At 33.6% G+C, this 5,890-nt stretch overlaps 1 long non-coding RNA gene across 1 annotated transcript; it reads right to left on the bottom strand.

Moving 5' to 3' along the window:
• Positions 1-1,271: 1,271 nt before the first annotated feature.
• LOC119640259 lies at positions 1,272-3,300 on the bottom strand. Its single transcript, XR_005247631.1, has 3 exons — positions 2,358-3,300; positions 2,125-2,242; positions 1,272-2,071 (listed from the first exon to the last, which is right to left on the bottom strand). It is a non-coding gene; the product is annotated as an uncharacterized LOC119640259 (long non-coding RNA).
• Positions 3,301-5,890: the final 2,590 nt, after the last annotated feature.

Below are 5,890 nucleotides of genomic sequence, written 5' to 3'. Positions count from 1 at the left end.
ATTTTAATCTACTTCAGTGTCATTACGTAAGTCTGTTGTTTGTCCTGTACGACGTTCGTTGGTCCTGTCTTAGTCCGTTTGTTCTGTCCCCAGTCTCCCTGTTCTATTCTTTTCCGTTTTCTTAACTAAAACAATACCTTGTAATCCTCTTGGAGTTGTTTGCAAGAACCTAAATAATGTCTATCACTTATTTTCTTTCTAGGACTCTTTAAAGTCCATTAAAGCAACATTGCTTAATGCGCATTACTTACCTATGTCGTACTTAAACCAGCTCTTAACCTTAAAAAGTCACGATGAGTCGCAAATGAATTTTTGTTAACTATTATCGGTCGTCAGTGCATGTTTGCGATGGCTTAGAGGTTCAATCGCAATTGGTCCTGTACCGGTTGTGGGTGTGGCTCTATGCTAGTTTTGTACATGCTTTTTTTCTTTTTTTTCCTTAATCGTTTTATTGTATTTATACTAAGTTTTAATATTAATTAATTTAAAATTTACTTTAACAGTCAATTGAACTCGACTGTCAAAATTTTTAGTTGAATTTTTCGTATAAGTCGAATAAATAAATAAATAAATAAATAAGTTGGCAGCCTTTGAGTCGATGACAGCTTGATGATGTTTGCAAGTAGTGAAGGGTGCTCATGAATTTACTCTTTTGACCATTTAGCTCAGCTCCCTGAGAATAGCCGCAAATGTAAAATTATTCGATTCTTTCCTTCCAATGCTGTTTGAAGTCAATCGAGGACAAATGCAAACCGCCAAATACCAAGGCAGGCAATTTCACCACAATACAAACTTTTAAGTCATTAACAAGGGCTTACCTACTTGCCCTTTTTACCAGGATGTCTTGAATAATAAAGATTTTTCATTTTTTTTTTTTTCTTAAAATGGCTTTAACAAACACTTTATTTATTTAATTTGGGTTAGTTTCAATATAATCCCAGTTTAGAATTGTACATAAGCAAAAAAAACGACAACTTAGACTTTTAAATAGTCATTAAAACACCAGCAAGTAAATACAATTTAGAACTAATATAACTAAATAGTTGTTAACATAACCGCATATGTTTCTTGTTTTATTTTTCAACTAGAGATTTGTTATTGCTAACGGATTGCTTTTTTTTGGTACTTTAGTTTACTTGTTCTTCAGCGTATTCTTTCTTTGTCTTTCCTTTGCTTTTCCTTCGCTTTTGCCAAATACATTCCTTTTACTAAATGACTTATTTCTTGTTGTTATAAATTATTAATTATGAGGAAATTATGCAATTAGAAAAAAAACATGTAATAATGTTTGAATAAAAATTCTGAGGATTAATATACAAAATGTTTCTGTTCATATTGTTTTGAGTTTTCATTATGGTTAAGATTTAATTTAAGTAAATAACCTTTTGATGTTTTCCGTTATACATTTTTGTTTCTTTTCTTATACTGAATTTCACTAATTATATCTGTATATACAAGATATTATCAATCCTTCTCTTATTAATATCTTTTATGCTTCTATTAATATTTATAATGATTTAAACTAAATCTTGTATCGATAACATTTACAGGTAGAAAGCAAGATTTTTAATTATATTTTCTTTTTTTTTTTTCTTTTCGTTTTTAATAAATTGTTACTACAAAGAAAGTCATTCCTCTGATTTCAATGTCACCTGCATCCGATCTCCTTCACAACTCAAACTGCACTCCCCTCGTAGCCAAAAAACAACCTCCGAAACCTCAAGCACTATTTTTGTGATCATGCGATTTTGCATAACGGCATGCCGTTATTACTACATTTACGACAAAAACAGACCGACTGACACCCTATCTTGAATTTGTTCGCGGACGTTACAAATTTTGTCCCATTCACTTCTCTTTAACCATTATTAAAAAGAAGGAGCACTAAAACTTTTAATAATGATGGGTATGCGAGGTTCGGCCTAGGCGAATCACTTTGATTTTTAAGCGACTTTGGCGCTGTTTTTTCGATTCACCTCTTGCAGGGCATTCGCTCAATTGGTCTGTTGTTTCCGGGTTGTATTTACTCGTAACCCAACAGACACATCACAGACGTTTACACTCAGCACATCTACGTGCAAAAAAGTCTTTAAGAATGCAAACAGAGGGTCGAGACTTACTTACCAGATTCGCTGATCATATGCCCTGGGCCGTTCTACACCCAGTCCTCCCTGTGTCTTCATCGACGCATGATTTTGTATGAGAAACCCCGAAGTTGAGTTTTCAGACCTCTCTTGCCTGCCTAAATAAAAACCTCTTTTAAATAAAAATTTTAGCGCATTTTTAATATTTTAGGATACCGTGGCAAAAAACAAGTATTTGTTTATAATATAACATAAAAAAAAATTTCTACTCACATTTAATTCATATAAAGCAGTGTTTTAAAAATTGTCTACTTCTGACGTTCACAAACCGAAGAAAAGAGATGTATATAATTTATATAACATTACTTAGAACTATGACAAAAAAAGAAAACATTGCGACACTGGAACCATGCCTATATGCTGCTGCTGCCGATAATGTTGATGGTGGTGATGATGATGCAGTTGCTGGGAAGGCTGATAGTGATCATTGTAAAGTACAGTAGTGACAGATTTTTTAATTTTTCTTTATTATCTCATTAAACAAACGTTGCAATTGCAAAATTAAACGAATATGATCATCTTAAGTTTTATGTGCACTACGTCTCATACGCATAGCATTCGTTTATTTATTCCGCTTTATTTTCCTAATATGCGATACTCCGCACATTCTTTCATAAGCATTTTAAATTACTTCACAAACATTTTATAAAGTGTCTTTGCCTTTTCTTCCACTATTCAAAAAAAAAAAAAAAAGTGCAAGGTAACTTTTTTTTGCTTAATTAAAAATTTTTGTAATGTTTGTAGAAACCCACTTGCTTAAGGAAACATCTTGTAAAATGTCTCGGCTTTTGTAGAAAATCACTTTCTTAAGGAAACGAAAATGTAGTTGCACAATTACGTAAACTTTACTTTTGATGTGTTTGTTGAATGCTTAAATTTTCGAAGACGTAAGTAACGTAAATGGAATTTATTTTATATTTGATTAAATTCGCATTGCAGCTGTTTGTTAACGCAAGCCAAGAAAAACACTTTACGAGAAGTTATCTCCGATCATTCCCGCAGTTACTTAACAACTGTCCCTTCTCTCTCGTTTTTGTTTCACTCTAACGAAAACGCGTTAACTCCAGACCAACGAAAAAAACAAGTGTTGTCGACCAGATTGAATTGTTAAATGTTGTCGCGATAAAAAAAGTACATGTTACACCTCCCGCCATAACAACGAATCTTTTTCTTGTTGTTGTGTATTTGCAAGAACCAAGCCGGTCGGTTTTTACCATGTATTTCGTATGGCGCTATCATCCCGTTCAAAAGACCTCTCAGTTTCCTTCCGCTTCAATATTTTGCTTATAGTACACTTTTATAATATAAAGCTTGTTTGTTTGTATGATGCAGTAAGTTTTTATCACGTCATTTAATATAAATTGTAGTATATTTTAGCACAAATTTTAATGTGTTCTAATATTCTTTTAACTCTAAGTGTAAACATGTATAGAATGTTTAAAGTATTTTCAGGAATAGTTGCTAACCAAGCTGTAATGTATATTTAAGTTGAATTGCCTGATAAATTTCAATGGCAATTTATTTTTAGAATATATTTTTAATGTTATTTCTGACCTATTATTGCAACACATTTTTAGTGAAAACTTAAATTTATTTTTGCAATAGATTTTTTATGTAGATGTGTGTTTTTATTTTTCTTTTTCTCTTTGTCTTTCTGTATACTTTACAATTTTCCGATCGATCTTACAATAAGCGGCATTTGCATTGTTCGAGGGTTGGCTCTTAATTGATCTTTATTGAGGGTCGAATAACAACCCTTTCTCGCTCATACTAACACTTTTGTTTTGATCTGCTTTTTCATAGAAAAGTATAGTAATGCATTAGTGAGCTAAACCTATACATAAATAAGCATATTGAACGAAACAAAATTCGCCTTAATGCATGGAGGCGGAGATTAGGACATTCCCACGTTTTATAATTATTTCTCTGTTTAGCTACCCTCACAGATACCAAAACAAAATGTCATAAAAAGTAGTTTGATTAGTGGTGCTCCGTTATCTTATTTTGTATAGTATTGCCCTTTTGTGAGCCTCATTGCCGTCGATAGTTATGTGTGTCTGTAAGTGAAGAATTGTTAGCTTCGTCAATTAAGTAAGATTCTTAGATTCTTCTAATCAAATTTTTGATATTTATTGAAAATGTGGTAAATGAGGATATATAGCTTTTAACAATCGCGCCACTGTTATGTAATTTTCATAACTTCTACCGGCGGATAATGGGCGTACTCGTTTTGTCGTAGCGAGTGAAACACCAAAAACTACTCCTCAGAGAATCCATAAAGTACCCGCATTCTTCATCAGCGTCAAATTCTACATAATGTTAGCTATGTCTGTCCATCTGTCTGTCCAGTGAGAATGGTTTAATTCGATCGAAGAACGCGTTGCAGCAAAGCAAAAATTGCGAGCAACTTTGTTTTGCTTATTGCTTACAACTTATAAGAAATAGAAAGAAAGCTTTTGTTTATAAACTTTGTGGAAATCATAAATATCCATTTCATTTTGCCAATATTGTTATTCTTCAAACGGGCTCAATTTCCCGGTTTACTTCTGTTAATTCGTGTACTCGTTAGACTTCCCGTCAATTTCCTCATTTCGCTAGGAATATATAAGGCGCAATGAGTTTTCGACAAACGCACATCGAAAATTTTTTCCCAATTGAGTTGTTCAAGTAGCTAAATGTGTGTACAAAATTTCAACAAAATCAATCATATTGAAGAGACCAAAATATTGAGAGCAACCTTTTGGAAGTAGGCTTGCTACAATATAATCTGAGAAAAGATCTTGCTGTGCTTATACATACAGACAGTTTCACTCTATCCCGTAAGCTGACTTTTTTAAGTTAGAGTTTTTAAAATCCCTTCCAACTCGTCACTGCGGTGAGCTGACGACAATTGTTCGTATGCGCTAGAATTAACGTGTGTCCACCATAAACATATCACGTCCAGAACTACTTCAGGTCTATCGTGTGTACTTGAGTTTACCAATCTTAGTTTTATACAGTGCAACGAGTAGAATACTATCACTCGAATTCAAGATATTTTTTCTCATATAATTTTTAGTTATTACGTATCCGTGAGCTACAAGCAACACACGATGGCAATTGAAAACACTCGGAGGAAGTTATAGAAATTTGAACATTACTATAAGCCAAAGCACATTTGTGATGGTGCCAAACTATACTGGACACCGGAAGCGACTACTTGTTTCGTGCCTAATCCCGTCCGCTAATTCGACGATAACCATACGCGAACTAGTACGAGGATCCTGCATTCTTTTCGCAAATGAAGCTTGTTATTGCTCTTGCATGGATTGTTGCAGTTTACCTGCAATCGGCAGTAACTGCGCTGGCTGCTAGTCCGTTTCTCTCAAGACAAAGGTCAGTCTGACGTTCACCCAGGTTATGGAAATCTCTTCTTCCTGAGGAATGACGCATATGGTACTTGGTAAAACATGCCCCCACAAGCTCCTGGTTAGTCTGGTCGTAACCATCTTGCAAGTAATTACTAGTATTATAATCAAAGAATATGCTTTATAGCTTTTTCACTGATAAATATTCAGTATATTGCGGAAGAGGCACCTTACACTTAACAAGATAATGAAATACTTAATATAACTTTTAATTTATTTATTCTGCTTTTCTTTGCAATTTTTCCTAGCACTAAACAATAATATAATAAAAAGGTCTCCTTACGTACCTCCCATTTTGCGCGAGATGGAGGCTGTCAAAGTACCACATCCAGATAATAA

This window comes from Glossina fuscipes, unplaced genomic scaffold (assembly GCF_014805625.2).
Source record: "Glossina fuscipes isolate IAEA_lab_2018 unplaced genomic scaffold, Yale_Gfus_2 116, whole genome shotgun sequence".
NCBI lineage: Eukaryota > Metazoa > Arthropoda > Insecta > Diptera > Glossinidae > Glossina > Glossina fuscipes.
The sequence above is the reverse complement of the archived record's forward strand: the minus strand, read 5'-3'. Positions and strand labels throughout refer to the sequence as shown.